At 48.6% G+C, this 20592-nt stretch overlaps 1 pseudogene; it reads left to right on the plus strand.

The window, feature by feature from the left end:
* The first annotated feature begins 7398 nt into the window (after positions 1-7398).
* On the plus strand, positions 7399-20172 carry LOC125942011 (uncharacterized; annotated as a pseudogene).
* Positions 20173-20592: the final 420 nt, after the last annotated feature.

Here is a 20592-nt window from a genome sequence, read left to right on the forward strand (position 1 = left end):
CTCAACGAAATACCCCGCACCACGATAATTTGGACACCGGGACATGAAGGCGTCAGCGGAAACCATCGTGCACACACGATAGCCCGAGGTCACTGCAACCGGGCACTGCAAGAGACGCCAGAAGACCCAAGTCCAGACACACTACAAACTTACTACGATATACTGCAGCACTACCGCCTTTCGAGAAGAACGATGCCGCCACCCCACCCATCCCTCACCAGAGCTGAAGCCACGACCTGGAGGCAACTCCAGACCAACACCTATCCTCACCTCACGCTCCTTCACGCGATGTACCCCACCCTTTATCAGCCCCTTTGTCCTTTCTGTACAGAGCGAGCTACCCTCTACCACACCACATGGGCATGCCAAAATATCCCCAATAACTCCCCAAATCGAAACGCAACGCACGAGCAGTGGGAGATGGTGCTGACCAGCTCGGCACTGGAGGATCAGCGAAAGCTTATCGCCAGAGCCGAAAGTGCTGCCACCGCCGCTGGGGCCCTGGACTGAAGGCTCCACCCACCACGGAGATCGACGCTTCTCCGTGCCTCATCAAAATAAAGTTTTGTCTCTCTCTCTCTCTCTCTCTCTCCCTTGTTACAATTGAAAACTGTATCTTCGCAGCCTTTTTTTATATCATCGATCCTGCTGATGACCTTGCCCGGTTTATCTTTGGCAGCAAGCATCTCGTTCCTGGCAATCCCAAAATTTAATTGGACAAGGTCTCCCGTATGCGCTCCAACCCATTTTATTATTCTCTGAATTTCCTTCTGATGATCAGGGTCCCCTGCGTGTCATTCGCACAGATAAACGTACTCCTGCACAGACTCTAGAGGCGGACTTCCAATCACGAATTCTTGTTCCCTTTCAAGCTATTAAACATTATCTTCTTCTACTGCATATTACTCTTCGACCCTATATATATATATATATATATATATATATATATATATATATATATCTTGAGCGTTCTCGGCTATGTTCCTGAATATTTTGTTATAATTTCATTTATTTTCCAACAAACTGATGGGCGCCTTAATTACAGGACAGAAAAGTTGTCATATATACAGTTTCAAGAATAGGCGGAGGCCCGTACACACAACAGCATGTATAACAGCTTAACAAAACTACACTGGGTTTTGTTTTATACTTTATATCGCGGACACTCGCACAAGATAATTTAGCTATATTATGAAATAGCCTTGTATACCAAGTGAAACAACAATCAATCTTAGAAGGGGCTAGTTTAACTGAACTATGAAAACAAGCATATCAAAATAAATGTCAGTCATCATATATAAGTAGTAGAATATTATTACACATGGCACTCAGCATATAATTATCACAGCGTGTTAGAATATACGCTACTTACGGTGAACATAGAAAAATGCCGATGTTGTTAATATAGTTCCGCAAGATTGACACAACAGAATATAAAAACAAAGGAATACGCAACATCATCAGCTTCAACTGAACAATGTTCGGTAGTAGTTCTACAATGTCGCAAACGTTTTCCGAACACATGAACACAATTTTTTAAAGGGAGGAAATAAGTGATTGCGGGTTCAATACGTTAAAAATAGCAGCTGAGAACCATTAGAGAAACGGCATCTTGCATTTGAGAATGCGTAGTCGCCGCGGAGTGTATCAGGCAAACCTTAAAATTCGCATTCTCGACATCACATTTCTCTGCGGTTGTTTCTTTCGTTATTGAGTTTTTGAATATTTGTGAGATCACTTTCGCATAAATCAACGTTCAACAGCTAACCATTTTTTTGCGGATGAAGTTTATCATCATTACCGAAGGTTACCGTAAATATCCGGCAAACTGAAACACATTCCTTTAGAATATAACCAGTATGCCGCAAATATAGTTACTTCTATAAAATTTCAGCATGTTCAGGTTATATTTGTCAAATGAAGCTAGCGGCACCTGACGCCCTCCGCTGTCTTCATTTACAGGGTAACGGGAGGGAGAAAGCAACCACAGCTTCTTCTCATCTCACAGAAATGAACCCAAACTTCGTCTCGGACCAAGAAATGCACTCTGACGTCACTGTCCAATGAGACATTTGAAAAGACTGCGCCCACAAAAGGCGGTTTGTAGCAGCGCTCCATTCATTCCCGCTCTTTTTTTCGTCGTTAATTCTTCGCTGCGTCTGCCTGATTTTCTCTAGCAGAAATGTTTTCTTTCGCTCCAAATCCAGTGGCCTGCCCTGTTCACAAACGGATATTTTTCTCACTTCCAGCGTAAAAAGTGTGATATAAAATGCAAATTCCCCGTATGTTTTCTATTCCACTTTCTGCCACGGTCCAAATAAGGGAAATCCACGGCAGCAGATGTACGACGTGGCACTCGACGCGAGGAGAGACGATGACGTTCCCTCCGCGTGAATCGTGTTCCGATTTATCGATTTATCGCATGTACGTTTGACCACTACTGGAATCTGGGTGCGTGCTGTTCCCTGGTGGGCCAGCTTACAAAATTAACTCCTTTGTTCTTCTAGAGCAGAAGGCTCATCGCAAATGTCTTGGTTTACCGAAATATGTTGCTATCAATGTCTTATATCAGGAAGCACGGCTGCCAACTCTTCCCTGCAGATTCCGCATTCTCACAGTAAAAATATATTTAAACATTTATAATCTTCTTTGAGACGGTCACAATTTGTATTTATCAGGGAAATGAGGACATTTTTCGATGAGCGTTGATCCCGCCAACATAGACCTCAGGTTTTGTTTGTACAAGCTGAGCTCGGATCCATTAAACGTTAATGTACGCGAGATCATTTGCCCAGACAAGCCATTCAATAATATCAAGATTGAATTTGACGATATACTTCCATCGAATGCCAAACTCCTGCCCACTAAATACTTAAATGGCATGCTACAAGATCATTTAACGCAATTGGGAATAGATCATGTGATCACGACTGATGCGTCAATGAATGAACAGAAAGCGGGTGTGGGTATTTTCTCCGAGTCACTATCCTAGTCATATGCGTTACGCCTTCCGGATTTCACACCCATATTTCTGGCTGAACTATCAGCCGTTATCATAGCTCTTCGAAAACTTCCTTCAAATTATTCAGCAGTGGTTATAGTGACTGATTCACTGTCAGTATATGCTCATCATTCATTTGATCTTCGGACACCACAGTAGTCAATACATTTAAATCATTAACTCCTCCAAACTTAAGTCTGGTACGATTGCTATTGGTTCCAGGGCATCATGGTATATTCTTAAATGAAATGGCTGACACACTTGCACGGATATCTCTTAATTGATGGGCCAGTCATGTCCGTTATGCCTTGTTCGGCTTATGTCACTGCGGCTAGCTTTAAAAAATTTTCACTTTTCCAAGATTCTACAAAACTTAAAATTCAAACTTCGGAATTTAATCATTTTTCCTTTTCGCGGGACAATAAATGGATTCCCACACGTAAATTAGAAATCTCCATAACAAAATTACGCTGCCGCATCCCACCATTAAACTTTTTCCTATGCAGGTCCGGTCTGGCACCGTCCTCTCTATCTCCTACCTGTCAGTAACCCGAAAACATTGACCACTTTCTAAAAGCATGCCGCGATTTCGAAATCAGAGGAAGAAATTTGAATTTTCATTCCGAAAATTGGATATTTCTTTAAGTACTCAAAATATCCTCTCCTTTGGGGCTTCGTCATTGGGTTTTAACCACAGGAACATCCGCGTGGCCATTGCGACTCTCTCTCTGACACAAGAAGGCTACCATGTTAATTCTCGAAATCAATAATTCTAATACCACCAAAAAATTTCTCTTCATATATAATTACAAATACTTTTATTTCCGTATCTGTCAGGTAAATCTAATTCCTAATTATCATAAACGTTATACTTCACCTTGATTTACTTTTTCGTTTAGGTTTTTCTCTATCCCCCTTCCCTTTAACCTTTACCCGCCGGCATCTTGGCCGATCCTCCGTAGTGCGTACGCGCCACAAGCAAATAAGCAAGCAAAGCAAAGCAAGTCGGGTCGGTATTTTGTAGCGATGCGTTATGCTTTATTCTATGATAGTCTTATCATCCACCGCTCACGGCCGGCTGATCCCGTTGATAACATGAGCGGACCGTCGCTCTGACCACTGACCAAGCGCGAAAAGCACTAAAAGGCATTAGCATCGAAAAGGCATCGCTACAAAATGCCGGCCCTGGTTAGCACGTAAAAGAGGTTATAAGTTTAAAGCCGACGAAATAGGCAGACGCCATTGTTTGTACAAATATAATGTCGAGGAACGTTTGGTGGGGGCCGAGTGGCAGTAGTTGTGATCGTATACTGGTGGTGGTGATGCTGGTAGTCGTAATGCTGGTGATCGTAGTGGTGGTGGTGGTGATGGAGGTGACGGCGACGACGATGATGACATCTTAAAGTGACACATGCCGCATCTAGCAAAAAGAAGTTATAGGAGGGGTGATAGATTTAAATAAAGCGGCCTGAAGCAAAGGAAGAAGGTTCAGTTGTTTATTATTCCTTATAAAGCACGCTGACTTTACTGAATTTCGAGTTTACGTTTAGAGCAGACAAACTTCTCACTGCCTGAAGAAATCGCAATGACTTCCACCGTTGCTCAAGCGAGATGGCTGTGAACTGACTACGGGGAATATGCCAAGAATCGGGAGGTAGAATTCAGAAGAACACTAAAAGTAATTTATCACTGAATGTTCAATAAAAAGCCAGTTTCACCGAGATGCGAGGAATTGATTGCGACAGCAAATTTTTAGACAGCTATACGAAGTAAGATCAGTCGTTTCATCAGGTGCATAAACATGCCATAAACATTCGCTTACTAACTACATTAACAAGGTCGGCAATTACCGCAGACAATCGCTGTCAGAACGCTGGCGTGATGAATAGCGGCAGCCGTAGCGAGCGAATTCCCCTTCCTGCTGTCTCTCGCTTCAACGCGAACTAGGCGAGAGAGAACACAGCGCACGCGAAACCATCAGCTATCTGAGTACGGCTAGCCTTCGAACCCAGCGCAGATTGCCTCTAAGAAAGGATGCCTGCGGCCACGCGCAGCCCCAACCAGACGTACGCGTTAGAACGCGTGCACGCGCGCGCCGCGCTCGCTCGACGTCGTGTTCACGCCCGACGGAGGAAGAGGGCACGCACCCAAATGACCAGGGTAGCCTAGCCTTCGCACAGCGGCCACGTTAAGCAATGTGTTAAAGATGACCAATAAAACGCAATAGGTTATAACTTAAAATTTGTTTTATTGCGATAGCAATTATATGGACAATCCAAGCGCATTTATGCCGTCGTCGTCGCCGTGAGGTTCCGTATAAAGTCTAACGGCGATGAAATCGTCGTCGCGCGCCGCATGCTGTGTGTGCCCGAGTGAAAGCGCGCGAGGGACGCGCGTTTTGAAGGAGAGCGAACGCACGGCGGAGAGCGAACGTGACGTGTGGCGTCGTTCGAAAGGCAGTGGGGGGATGGGAGGGAGGGAGGGGAGGCGACGTTTAGCTGCGGCACCGAATGCGTACTTGCGACCGGGCGCAAGAGGAACTGGTGACTTAATCTCCCACGCGAAAAGAGGAAAGCGGGAAGGCAGCGCGGGAGGGAGGGTGCGCGACTTCTACCCTGCCAGCAACTGCGCACTTGTATTTGCGCGGCTGAGGGCTGTCGCTCGCACCGCATCTTGAAAGTGATCCCCACACGGGTCTTACCTTTGTATGCGCTGTGCTTTCGCCGCTTAGTTTCCGTTGAAGCGATAGACCGCATGAACCTTCTCTCGCTGCTGCTGGAGCGCTTGCTCACGCCAGCGTTTTGACAGTGATTGTCTGCGGTCAGCGAGTTTCATTCATGTTTGCTTGTGCACGCTGACACCATGCTTGTTAATTCAGTTTCATGTTTGGTGGTGCACGCTGACACCATGCTTGTTAATTCAGTTAGCAAGCGAATGTGTCAAAGTTTATGCAGCCGATAAAACTACTATACTTACTCAGCATAGCTCTCTACTAGTAAATTTGCTATCGCAATTGATGCTTCGCCTTTCGGGCAAATCTGCGACTTCAAAAAAAATTTAAAGATATTGCAGGTCTCTTAGTGGTTTAATCAGCTCAACTGCGACTTAATACGAATATTGGGAACTGTAAGCCCTGTTTTGCATCTACTTCATTTTAGCATTTCGTCCTGGCTCCCGCCTTTTATTTCCTACTTCTCTTCTTTGATTCCCCTCCTCTCCCCTGCAGTGCTGTTAAGATGACCTCCTAGCGAGATACAGTTACGGCACAACACTTCCAAAATTTCCCCTTTAACGTAACATATATGACACTACGGGTTAGTCCGCAAGCCTATTCCGAGCACTACCATATTTACTAGCCTTAGAGGTGTCCAGGCTGCCCGCCAAATTTCTCACAGAATTATTCAGTAGTAAAAGGAATGATATCTTATTTCCTGATTGCAACACATATATGTCATCAACAGTTCAATTTCTTTAATAAAGCTAACTTTTCTAACCTGTCTATATGCCTACTGTTCTAAATATTAGATATAGACACAAAATATCAAAGTGCCACCATCTCGCGGATTTGCGTGAGGATAGTTGCGTGACATACGTACATAGGACCAATTTTCCCTGAAGCCCGGCATAAAACACTTCCTTGTTAAAGAACTTTTCACAAAACAAGGATGGAGTACTTTTATGATACCACGTTTGGCATCAGACACCGTTTGTTTTTCCATTTCAACGCCGTATCGCATTTCCTTTGCTTTTTCTTCTCTCGGTGTTCCAGTCTCACAAAGGCCATAGCTTCGTGTCGTGCACAAAGTCACCGCCTACGATATGCGTCGAAACGGGGTTTGCTGCGCCGCACCGGCGTCACGCGCTTGCATTGTGAACGCGGAGGCAACGGAGGCAGCTGAGGCAGGCAATGGACGCGTCACCACGTGATCAAACATGGCAGCGCCCACGGAAGTGGCGCGAAAAGGGTCAATAAATGATGTGCCAATAACTCAGCCGCGCTTACAGTCATTGGCGCAGCCACAGCCGAGACGCCCCCCCCCCCCCCCCCCCCATACGAGCCGCTTGCTGGTGTCCTTATTCATTGTTAGAGGCTTCTAGTGAAACATGATATCATTTAAAAGACATGTCGCTATGAGCCTGTGCCTGAGAGAATGCCTTACCGCATGTTGTGACGTCAGCGTGCACGTACCACGTGGCAGCTATCACGGATTATCTGGTCGCCATCACTTTCGCCTCCCCGAATGCCCTTTCCCTTGCCCTGCGATCTGGGGTCATATAAACAATGCCCCAAGACAAAAAAGCACGCTTTTTCCTTGTTGGCTCAACGAGTGCTAGCGTCTGGTCACTTCCGTGGCGACGAAGGTGGGATGATGGACGAACACCGCCAGGAAAACGGAATGGCCAGCTATACAGGCCCACCACCGTTCGACGAGGCCACCGATGAATGGCCAGCGTACCAAGTTTGTCTTGAGGCATTCTTCGAGGGCCATGGCGTTACGGAAGAGAAGAAACGGGCTTTGCTCGTCGCAGCGCTGAGCTTCAACACGGTGGGCGTGATTGCCGGACGCTGCGCGCCAGCCAAGGTGAACAAACTTTCATACAGCGAGGTCGTGGCCCTTCTGCAAAAATATTTTTCGCCGGAGCCTAACGAGATAGCCCAGTCGTACAAGTTCTTCACGCGCAACCAATTGCCAGGTGAGCCGGTCAAAGAATTTCTTCTGGCCATTCGTCAGTTTCCTAACACGTGTAATTTCGGAGACAGTCTGGACAGAATGCTGCGAGATAGGATTGTGTGCGAGTTGCAAAGCTCTAGTGGACGTCGGCAACTGTTAGCGAAAACAGGCCTGACCAGGGGCGGTATTCTGTAACAGTCTACCTAGTGGACTGTTCATTTCGGCTGTCGCTGATTGGCTGCTGCTTGATGTGCAGGAAGGTGCCAGCCAATCTCCTTCCTGCACGTCAAGCAGCAGCCAATCAGCGACAGCCGAAATGGACAGTCCACTAGGTAGACTCTTACAGAATACCGCCCCAGAAGCGAGGCCGAAAAAAAAGCGCTGGCAGCTGAGCTGGCAGTTGAGGACGAGTCAGTTGTAAGTCAGACGAAAACGTGTATGCGGTAACAGAGAAAGGCGCACCGAGAAAGGGACGCCGAATGTCATGCTTCAGATGCGAAGGTCAGGGGCACAGCGCAGAAACATGCCGTTTCCGCTCAGCTGTATGCTACAAGTGCCCTCAACGTGCGCACCTGGCGAGGGTGTGCTCCCGTCGCACAGATAAATTGCCTACCGCGCCGAGAGTGTCACACCAGGACGTCAGTATGCTGGCGCAGAGGGATGACGACGCCGAGGCTGATCGCCTATTTACGCTGGGGGCTGCGGAAGACTACGTCGGGTCCCTCGGAACAGTCAAGCTGCTGATACGTACTGTACGTTGGGGTGGGGCGGAGTGCCGGTCACCATGCAGCTAGACACGGGTTCCCCTGTTTCAATCATCACATGGCCAACGTACATGAAACATCGGGCTGCCTGGCCTAAACTCCAAGACTCCGCGTTGAACTTGTTTCCTCGGGAAACTTCCGGTGAGCGGAGAGTTGAAGCTTAACGTTTCTACAGGAGGGCGTTCCGTGGTAGGCCCCTTGCAACCGTCCTGGGATGCAAAGGGCCTAATCAAAACGTTCGAACTACTTAATGTACCAGTTTGCAGCGTATCAGCCAAGGGTGAGCCCATCATAGATCCAGAAGAAAAGGTTGATGTCCAAGATCTGTCAAGAGAATTTTCGGACATGTTTAAACCTGGTCTTGGCCTTATCAAGGGTCCTCCTGCCCACCTGCGCCTAAAAGAAACCACCGTTGCAAGGTTTTTCAAAGCTCGTCAAGTGAGTGAGTGAGTGAGTGAAATAACTTTATTGAGGTCCAGAGAAGATGCAGGGGACACCCCGCGCCACCCGGCTAGTCCCACGTAAGGACCGGCAAGCTCGTCAAGTGCCGTACACGTTAAGTTCCCAAGTAGCCGCGGAAATTGGTCGGCTTGTTGAAAACGGCATACACAAACCGGTGCCACACTCCGAATGGGCTGCGCCCGTAGTTCTAGTGGTGAAACGTAACGGCAGCATAAGGCTTTGCGGCGATTTCAAGGTCACAGTGAACCAAGCCTGTCTAACAGCGCAGTATCCTCTTCCTCGCGTCGGTGATATACTAGCCATGTTAAATGAAGCGGAGCTTTTTACTACGATTGACCTCCGCGACGCATACAACCAGCTTCCTTTGGATGAAGAATCCCAGCTACTTAAAGCCGTGAATACGCAAAAGGGGCTCTTCTGTTTCACTCGACTACCATTCGGGGTTTCGTCGGCCCCGGCGTTATTTCAGAGCCGCATGGAGACGACACTGCAAGGTTTGCCAGGGGTGCAAGTCTATCTCGATGATGTCATTGTGGCAGAAAAAAAATTGCCCGCCAATCCACCCTGTGAAGGTGGTTGGAAAGCGAAGCTTTTTACGCCACCCTCACGGTGACTGCGGCGCACTTGATATTTCACACACTACAACGTAACTTTAACCACGGCCTTTATTATTATTTACTTCACAACAATTTTCACTACTGCTTTATGATCGGTGTGATATACACTACTGGACTACCCCATAGTGGGGTAGTCTAGAAAATGAACCGAAGCAGTTACTAGGCTGGAAGGGTTTCGAATGACGTCAACCCTCTTTCAAGCAGCTGCATAAGCTTTGCAACAGCTGCAATCTAATCTGACGGACCGCGCCGAGCCTGTTTCCGTTGTTTGCCCGCAGCACTTATCATCCATCATGTTGGCTCATCACTTTGAAACTTGTTTTTGTGGTTTTTCTGGCGAAAACGAGTGCTTAGTTGTACGCTGAATGCCTGAATTCAAGTAAGCTATACTGCTATACCTGCAATTGTTAGCGGTTCGTCGGGATCGTTTTTTGATTACAACGACGGACACGACAGAACCCTTGGCTGGTAGAGGTACAAAGCTTCGCTTTAAGGCGGCGGTCCCACTCCGGCGGCACGAGCCCCCTTTTTTAAGTACTTTTGGAGCAACCGTGGCGGCTCTTCTACTTAAGATATCAAGTTGTCGTATAAACCATAAAAAGCTTAATTCTTGTAGATTCCAACTATATATAATATAAAGAAATTGATTGGTGTGATTTAGAAATAAATGTTCAAGAACAAGCATGTGATACATGGTTTTTGCGAACTGTGTCTCAGTTGTGACCATATTTAGAAGAAACTACCGCACTTACTACATTGCGGCTTGCTCTGTAGCTTTAGGACATATTTATCTAGTTCCTAGACGTAGCAAATTAATTTTTTATTTTTACTTTTTGGATAATTTGCTTTTGAAAATTGCCAAATATTGCAATCTTCTGTTGTAAACAGCCCGGCAACTACATGCTCAAGGAAGCTAAATTTTGGATAAAGTAGAGTTCAAGGAATTTCCATTTAGGACACAAAATTTCATTCATGTAACTTTATTAGTTTTAAAGCGCAGCTTCGCAGCTTTATTACCTTCCCGCTAAACTGGGCAAAAATAAAACCACAATTCTAAATATTGCTTATTTTCGGCCGCATTATTAGGAAAACTAATAAAGTTACACGAATGAAATTTTGTGTCCTAAATGGAAATTCCTTGAGCTCTACTTTTTCCAAAATTTAGCTTCCTTGAGCATGTAGTTGCCGGGCTGTTTACAACAGAAGATTGCAATATTTGGCAATTTTCAAAAGCAAATAACCCAAAAAGTAAAAATTAAAAATTAATTTGCTACGTCTAGGAACTAGATAAATATGTCCTAAAGCTACAGAGCAAGCCGCAATGCAGTAAGTGCGGTAGTTTCTTCTAAATATGGTCACAACTGAGACACAGTTCGCAAAAACCATGTATCTGATGCTTGTTCTTGAGCATTTATTTCTAAATCACATTAATCAATTTCCTTATCTTATATATAGTTCGAATCTACAAGAATTACGCTTTTTATGGTATATACCACAATATTATATCCTAAGTAAAAGAGCCGCCACGGTTACTCCAAAAGTACTGAAAACGGGGGGCTCGTGCCGCCGGAGTGGGACCACCGCCTTAAAACAATGATTGCACCACGCTTCGCAATGTATTGGAGCGGTTCCAACAGTCGGGAGTGCGGTTGCACCCAGACAAGTCCAAATTTCGCCAACCGGAAGTTGATTTCCTGGGTCACAGAATAAGTGCTCATGGGGTGCAGTCGAAGACTCAAAACATTGATGGAATCCTCGAAGTCAAGGAGCCACAAAGCGCAGCCGAACTGCGGTCTTCCTTGGGACTGGTCACTTACTACCACAAGTTCCCTAAGAACGCGTCCTCGGTGATGGCACCCCTGTACGAGCTTCTCCGCACATATGTAAAATGGCGATGGGGCCGCCCACAGCAGGAAGCATTTCACGAGGTGAAGACGAGGCTCAAGGAAGCCGAGTGGCTAGCTCATTTTGACGGCGACAAGCCTCTAATTCTCGAGTGCGACACGTCGCCAGTCGGAATCGGCGCGGTGCTATCACACGATGTGGGTCAAGGTGTATTACGTCCGGTCGGCTTCCGCTCCCGCATACTCACCCAAGCAGAGCGTAACTATTCACAGTTAGAGCGGGAAGCCCTCGCATTGGTATTTGGTGTGCTCAAAGTTCGTGCATATTTGCTCGGCAGAGTTTTCACCTTGATAACAGACTACAAACCACTCGTGGGCATCTGCCATCCACCCATGGCTGCGGGCCGGATCCAGCGGTGGGCCCTTATCTTGAGCGCCTACAGCTACAATGTCCAGCACAGGGATGGCAAGGCCAACGTTCCAGCTGACGTGCTTAGCCGGATTCCAGCATCCACATCAACACTTCCCGAGTAATTCGAAGATTGTGATGGTTGTGAGTACGTTCTTCTCACGGACAGCCTCAACGATGGGGTGATTTCGGCCAAACAGCTAGCGGCCTTGACTTCAAAGTATAGAGAGTTAACCAAGGTACGGAAGTGGGTACAGGAAGGTTGGCCGCGGCGCCTGGCTCGACAGGACGAGCTTTTAAAGGTATTCTTCAACAGAAACGACGAGTTGACTGTCAGTCACGGACTCGTGTACTGGGGCCATCGCGTGGTGGTGCCCATCGAGGCAAGATCTGCGATGCTACATCTGTTGCACGACATGCACCAAGGAATCGGTGCGTTGAAAGCACTGGCACGCTGACTGTTTGAATACCCGCGGATTGATGCGAACATAGAGCGGCTCGTAAAAAGCTGCTATGTTTGCGTGCAAGCAGCTCCTATGCCGCCTAGACAGGAGGCGGTGCCCTGGCCGGAAACGGGACGGCGTTGTTCGAGGCTACACATAGATTTTGCCGGTCCTGCTGAAGGGTAGATGTTCATACTAAGTGCATTGAGCGCCCATGAAAAACGCCACAGCGTGATCAACCATCGAGGCCTTGCGCACCACGTTCAGCAGATTTGGTATACCGGAAATCATTGTCAGATAACGCTCCACAGTTCACGGGGAAAGAGTTCGACGATTTCATGCGGCGCAATAACTTCCTGCACTTGCGCACCGCACCGTATCACCCGCAGTCAAACGGACTAGCAGAACGGGCTGTACGAACTGTAAAGCAGAAATTCAAGATAAACCGACAAGGCAGGGGCGTAGCCAGAAATTTTTTTCGGGGGGGGGGGGGGGGGGGGGAGGGGGGGGGGGAGGACAAGGTTCTGCTTTCCTCTACGTCACGTGATCGATAACAAATATCCGGTAGTTTAAGCAGACTCTATACATGTATATCAAAGACATGGGACCCCCCCCCCCCCCCCCTCGCGTGTGCGTGTGCTTGTGAAGAAATTACGTAAAAAGTAAAGTAAGCTCAGTAAATACAGTAAGTACGACAGGTACAGTGGGCGTTTGGAGCAACGGTCTCTCATCGCGCCACTGAATGGACCAGTCTTCGAAAACGCATCATTGAGACCACCCGTCCGATTGGAGAAGACATCATTAATTGTTCATTTCCGTTAAGCGTAGATGGCGTCGTCCTCGTCGGGGTGAAGTGCGTTTCACAAGTCAAGGACGGCTATACGCGTGAAAATGCACGTGTGACCAGGCTATACCTACTCCCATAGCAATTGCTTGTTCGCTGCGTCTTTGCGCTTGAAAACTTAAATACGCACAAAAACGCGTAAGGCTTTTTTTTTTTTTTTTTCGAAGCTTTCGTCGCCCTGCTCCCTCATACGAGAGGGTTGCATTTCCTGCGGCAAGTGAATGGGCCGCTGTGTCTTCCGCTGTGTGCGAGCGTGCAGCCGTCATTTGCCTTTACGTCAACAGATTCGGAATTGTACAGAATATTTCACCGCACAGCATAGATATGGCATGTGTACGCATTTTAAGTAGTGCGTGCAACTCATTTCTGCTTCACTTACGCCGGTGCAAACAGTAAGCGGCCTTGTACCTCACAGAATCTCGACTGATTGGTGTACTAGTGATGCAGGAATGAACTCCGGTCTTGTTCAATGCATAGTGCACATAATCAATTTCTCAGGACGCGTGAACTCCGACGAGAACTGTCAGCCCCTGCAACATAAGTTTACTTACGCTGTACTGCGCACAGCAGTAATTCATGCTTGTCGGGTGTCTGTTTCGTGCATTCTGTTGCGAGTCGGTGGAATTTCACTGCTGTCATCAACCCCATCGTGTGTACATTGCTGGTTTGGGATTCCGCATCAAAACAGCAACTACCAGCCTTCCGTAATTGCTGGTTTGGGATTCAACAACAAAACAGTAATTACCAGCCTTCCGTAGGGGCGCAATCGCAAACAAGAAACGTTTCTCGCGCAGGCTAAGCCTACGTTCACACTTGGGAAGCGGCAAGCGGGCGGAAAGGCCAAAGCGGCCGGAAATGTTTTTGCGCGCCTGTCCAAGTTGTTCACATTTGTTTTGCGACCGCTGCGGCCGCCGCTGCCGTTATCGACGAGATCCATCTAAGGCCGTATTCTGAAACGTTCGCCTAGGCGAAATCAGCATGCGCGCTGATTGGCTGGTTAAGCAAATTGAATGACGTCGGGCTCAACCACCCAATCAGCTCATCCAATTTTGCTAAAACAGCCAATCGGCGCACGCCTGAAAGCAAAAAAAGAAATTTCGCCTAGGCGAACGTTTGAGAATACGGCCCCTAGTCTGCGTACGTTTGTCGGCGTGGTGGCGCTCATTATTGCATTATTTCGAGCGGTATGTTCAATCTTTGACCCACGTACCGTCATCAAAAGTGATCATTTTACGCAACTTCGCGTGTCATCTACGACTATCGGTAAATTCCTCGTTGGCGTTCCGTAATTCTCCTCACACGGGCGCGGTAGCGCTGAGTCACAGGTTGGTGCCTAGGCGTGATAATATTTCTTTAATAGCTTTTATTTATAAGTTTAATAGCATTTCATCATTTCGTATTGTCGGCGCCTCCAGGACACCAAAGCGGCATCGGGAACACCAAAGCTAAAACCCGGGCTGGCCCTTGTGTTGGGGCTCGCCAAAGCCTGCGCGTCCTACGTGAGACCTACGCTCCCAATCTATCGTCGCGACGAGAAAAGCACCCCGCGACTTCTGCAACATACCGTACACGTGCGAGGAGAATTATGGAGCGCCAACTGCCTAACTATTGTCTGCCATGGAAGTGGAAGAAGAAATGGCTTTTATACTTCTACCTACTTGTTTTCTAGAAATGGACAATGAATAAAGGGAAGACGCGGACACCTCGGAAACGGCGGGGGTGGGTTCGCCTGGCTTTGCAAAAGCGCGAGAAGTTGGGTCACGCCAAGGCTTCGTTGCCGCACCTCCGGTCGCGCGACGTTGAATGCTATCGCGAGTATTGCTGACAGTACGTTTTCGTGCCACTCTTGTCGTAGAGCAAGGGCTGGTTCTTGATCGCGTCGATCAGCATTACAGCCTACACTTTTGGTGCCATGATCAATTTTACGACCGGTTGTTTACATGCTACTGTAGCTTCCAGTGAAGCAGAACGACTTTCCGCCGCGTTTCCGCTTCGCCATGGCGAAAAAATCGGCCCGAGACCGATTTGGCTCGCAGCCTGTTTTTCTGCCTGTTTTGTCGCCTAGGCGGGCGGATTTTTGCAAGATTTTGCCGCTTCCGACAGCTTCGAGACCAAGTGTGAACGTAGCCTAAGATCCTGCGCGAGCGCGGCCTAACCGGCACCTGAAGGGAAGCGGCGGAAATGTATACCGGGGATTTCGACCACCTGGGCTCTTTAACGTGCACCTAAATCTAAGTAAACGGGCCTCGAGCGTTTTCGCCATCATCTAAAATGCGGCTGCCGCATTTGTTGCGCATTTGTTGCTTCAGAATGCGGCCGCCACATTCTCGCCCAAAACTTCACAGAGTGTGAAAGCCTTGACACACACCGTGACAGTTTTTTCCATATGCAGACATGATTCGCTGTAAATTACCAACCCAAACGGAAGCGCCCAGGAATGAAATTGTGATAGTAGCACCGGTTTCATGAATTATGTGAGCTCGAAGCGACGAGAACAAAGGGTGGGTAAGTGTGTGTGTGTGTGGGGGGGGGGGGGGGGGGGGGGGGTAGCGTAAAAAATTTCGGGAGGGGTTTGAACCCCCCCCAACCCCCCCCCCCTGGCTACGCCCCTGCGACAAGGGTCGTTACAAACGCGTTTGGCGAGGATCCTGCATAGTTACCGAAGGACCCCGTTGGCCTGTGGAGAAACACCTGCAATACGGCTGCTGTGGTTCCAGCCGCGTTCCAGATTGAACATCGCTGTGGTACCTCTTGCTCCGGTCGAACGTAGCCCCTGCCATACTGATGTGTCCGGCTTCTTGCAGACAGGCGATCCAGTGTGGGTACGCAACTTTGAACAAGGAGAGCTCTGGACGCCGGCCACGATCCGGTAAACACAAGGCGCCCGGATGGTAACGGCGGATGGCGCTACGGGGGAGATCGTACACCGTCACTTGGACCAAGTCAAGGTGCGACTGCCGGACAGTTCGTTCATTGGCCAATTCACCAGTACAGCGTCCCACCGATATCCGGCCAGAAAGCAACATGGCCCGTCCAGAACCAGACGACCCACCTGCAGCCGGCTCGCCTGCATCAACAGGCCAACCACCCCTCGGTGCTACTCCAACTCAGTGGAGGTCCACTCGGATCCGAAGACCACCCGAGCGGTTCTCCCCTTAGAGAAGGCAGGGGGGGGGGGGGGGGGGGGGGGGGGATAGAGAAGATTGTTGTGACGTCAGCGTACACGCGCCGCGTGGCGGCTATCACGGATTATCTGGTCGCCAACACTTTCGCCTCCCCGTATTGCCTTGCCCTGCGATCTGGGGGCATATAAACAACGCCCCAAGACAAAAAAGCAGGCTTTTTCCTTGTTGGCTCAACGAGTGCTGGCGTCTGGTCACTTCACCGCACATCATGATTGCCTCATTCCAGCCACTTCAACGGCTTGAGCAAGGGTCCCAAGAGACTGAAAGACATTTCCAACACGGGTAGGCTGGCGAGTCCCCAGGCTATAGGGTCAAACGCCGCGCCCTAGGTGGCTCAGCTCTAATGAGACGTGCTCTTCTGAAGAAGAATCGCGATCCTTATCCCTATCGAGATCGAGAGAAAGATCTAGTTCCACGTCAAAGGGCCCCAAGGCAAATATCCAAGGAAACGACGAGAAGAACGCAACCCAAAACAACAGGAGTCTGTCGGCACCAGCCAACGGGAATCCAAGTCGGGTGAGCTGGGCGAGGGTTGTGTCTCCCCTGAATCCGGGTAGCTCCACACAGAGTAGCGATTCGCAATACGAAAACGTATTGAAGGCGAATAGAAACCCAAAGGAACACTAAAAGAAGAGCGATGACGGTTGCCTAATACAATAAGAAACCTAGAGGCAAAACTATGGGCAAGCATTAACAATGGCGATCGCCCAACCGCTACCATTGCAAGCCCATTACTTTACGGATCATAGAAGCCTATTCATTGGCGTGAAAAATACAGTTTTACCCGTTGGTTGACCACAACGTCTCTCCTTCCAAATAGAGATCAGTGGGAGGCGCTGCTGGCAAGCTCAGACCTAGAGGACCAGATCCTCCTGGTCAGAAGAGCTAACAGGCTTGCAGAAGCCAGTGGAGCCCTGAAATAGGGGCCCCGACCATAGATAAGCCTCGGATGAGGCCAGCTGAATAATTTATTTTACAATAAAGTTTATTCACTCACTCACTCACTCACTCCTTTCTTAGTCTAGTGGAAAACCGTGCACTACGTTTAATAATAATATGTATAACTACAAGCGAAGCCAAGTGAAGCCTGTAGCTGCCGATACTCGACCAGGTTTAACAAGAGCTAAACCACAGCCAATTTTGTTTATTTGTCCCTCTTTCTTTCTTTTTCTCTCTCTTTCTGTCTGTCTTGCTTTCTCTCTCTCTCTATCGCTCTTTCTCTCTCTTTCTCTCGTTTTCTCTTTCTCTCGCCCATTGCAAGTCGTGTTACAATCGTCGGTACAATGCAACCCGGCCTCGAATCCCGCCTCGAATCCCGCCTCGCCAAGAAAGTTCATTTTGTTTTATTATTGCGATAGCAATTATATGGACACTCCAAAGCGGATTTCTGCCATCGGCGTCGCCGTCGCTGTCGCCGTGAGGTTCCGTATAACGTCAACGGCGATGAAATCGTCACCGCGCGCCGTATGCTGTATGTGCGAGTAAAAGGGCGCGAGGGCTGCGCGCTTTGACGGGGAGCGAACGCACGGCGGAGGCGACGTTTAGCTGCGACACCAAATGCCTATTTATATAAAAACGTTGCGATGCGAGAATGTGGTAAAGACTTCCGACGCTGCTCGACGAGTGTCCCGTTCTGATATCGTCGAAAACCGCCAAGCCGCCCCCAGAGGCAGCGGCAACAGTCACCAAGGCCGCGCGCGTTCGGTGCGAACGCCGGCAAAATGCCGACGGCGTCGACAACAGTTCTGTGCGTGGCTGGTGGTACTGCATATGCAAGCTTATACAGCTGATAAAACTACTATCCTTACTCCGTATAGCTCTCTACTAATTTGCTATCGCAATTGATGCTTCGCCTTTCGGGTGATCGAAACTGCGACAATTTTTTTACTTCTCTCTCTTTGTCTTTCTCTCTTTCTTTCTCTCTCTGCACCTCCTCTCATCCTATGCTATGCTTTCACTCTCTCCCAGCTCGGCGATGCTGCGCACGACAACGAGGCCAACCTAGCGAGGCCTTAACAACTGCCTCCCTTAAAAAGAGGGTCTTAACAGGCCCTCTTAAAAACAAAAAAAAAAGAGGGCCAGCGCAGCCACGGCCAAAGGCAAACCTAAAACCAGTCGCAGGGTCGTGGACTCTGACGCTTCTGACACGGAACCGTCGCGAAAATAAGGACACGGACAGGAACCACGGCTAAAGTAACGAGGCCCTCAGTGTTGGAACACTTCAAACCCATACCAATTAGAAATGTGGCAATGTAACTGCCGCTCTTTTAGCAAGAAAGCGGCAGCTCTCCACCAAGTTATACAAAACTCTACAGTTCCGGATGTGATATATGCCTGCAGGAGGTGGGTGCTAAATACACCAAACTGAAACGGTATTAGACCCTGAACGACCCCCAAAATCCAAAGGTCGCGACACTGGTGAGCAAATCAATCACGACAACTAGCGTACAGTTAGGCTACCAATTGATAGAGACCAATTGTCAGCTGATCAGCGTGATTCCGAATAAAAAAGGACAGGCTCACATGCTGATCCTAAATATGTATAGCTCACCAAAATGCAAGAAAGCAGACATTCCCCAGGGTTTGGCTCCAACTAAATTCCTCGCGGGCACCAAAGACAGACTAATCGTAGTGGGCGACTTCAACGCTCCCAACACGGGGTGGGGTTAGGCTAAGGATTCACTCAACGGTGGATTGAGGGAGTTGGCGATCAAAGAACTAGGTCTGAGACTCGTCATGCACCCGGCGGATCCCACAAGAACAGGGAATTGTGTGAGCAGGGACACATCACCTTACTTGACACTAACCTACAACAAGAGAGTCACGTGGTCGAACCTTCGCGCGAACCTAGGCAGTGACCACGACATAATCAGCACGTCAGTATCCTCCCCCAAAATCCGTAGAGTGATAGGGGAAGTGATCCTGACGGGCTCGACAAACCACAGGAAACGCCAGATACCAATAAGCGAACACATCACGACAGACATCCGAAACACTGGGGTTAAACAGGCACCTCGCCAAATTATGGGACGAATGCAGGAATTGGTTAAAAGATGAAAACGACAAAGATATAACAAAGCGCTCCGAAATCGCATAGCCCATTTGGCCGAAGAAACCATAGAATATGCGGCAAAGTTGACGCACAAGGGCTAGATAGTTTTGCGTCTCTCTACACGAGACTCTGGGAAGAGCCCAAGCGTGGACGATCCTCAGAAGTGTTATAGCTTGCTACCGGGCTGGTATGGCGTTCGGCCAGACGGCCAGGAGCATAAGAACGCTCACACAAGAACGGGAACACTGCGCGCGTTTATTCAGTGACAGCCCTTTTTAAGGACGCTATCCCGCAGGTATGGCACGTGTGATTAGTTATGACGTCGGTCTGACGTCACGGCGAACGCGGTTTTCTGTCCTCGATAACACTTTCACTTTGCAGCAAGAAGTATGCTGGATCCGGACAAAACCAGACTCCAACCACCTACATAAAACAACCGCAAACTCCAAAGGATAGTGGACGACTTTACAAGGCAGACCAGGAGCTCATCATCAAACTTAAAGAGCGCTCCATAGGCATAAAAGGTAATGCCAGCAGCAACACCACCACACAGCAACAACATTCCAAAGATAACCTTAGAACATGTATAGGCGCATCAAACGAAGAACTAGAAGCCCACTAACGAGGGCGGAGGTATTTGCGGCGGCACAAGCTGCCAAGAACAACTTCGCTCCAGGGGTAAACAAAATCACAAATGCCATTATCCGGAATCTCGACGCCAAAGTTTGGGACCAAATCTGTGAAATATTCAACTCCATGTACAGTGGGAGAAGGGAACCATTCCGTCGGAATGGAAGGATACCAAAATCATCACCATCGCCAAACCTGAAAAGACCCTGTCTCTCGAGGCGCTGAGACCCATCTCGCTCACGTCGTGAATGGGCAAGTTCTTCGAGAGGGTGGTACAAACCAGCTTCCAAATCTACATGGAAAAACACTGTTTGTTCCAAAAAACAATGATCGGCTTCAGAGCGGGATTTTCGACACAGGATGATTTGCTCCTGTTAAATGAGGAGGTTCTGGAAGGGACAGCCCAGGAGAACGAGAACCTAATATTGGCGCTCCACCTCATGGGCGCCTTCGACAACGTCTCGCACGAGGTGGTCCTGCAAGAATTGGAAAATGCCTCGACCTCGACCAAACGAGGTCGAGGCAATTTTCGATGCCCAACAAACGAACACCGCAGGAAGCGATAATTTCGCTACGCCTCTTCAACCTAACGATGCGCGGTCTGCCAGGAGACTGGATGCCATTCTGCGGTTGGGTTACACCCTCCACGCGGACGACATCACTCTCTG

Source organism: Dermacentor silvarum, unplaced genomic scaffold (assembly GCF_013339745.2).
Source record: "Dermacentor silvarum isolate Dsil-2018 unplaced genomic scaffold, BIME_Dsil_1.4 Seq89, whole genome shotgun sequence".
In the NCBI taxonomy this organism is placed as follows: Eukaryota; Metazoa; Arthropoda; class Arachnida; order Ixodida; family Ixodidae; genus Dermacentor; species Dermacentor silvarum.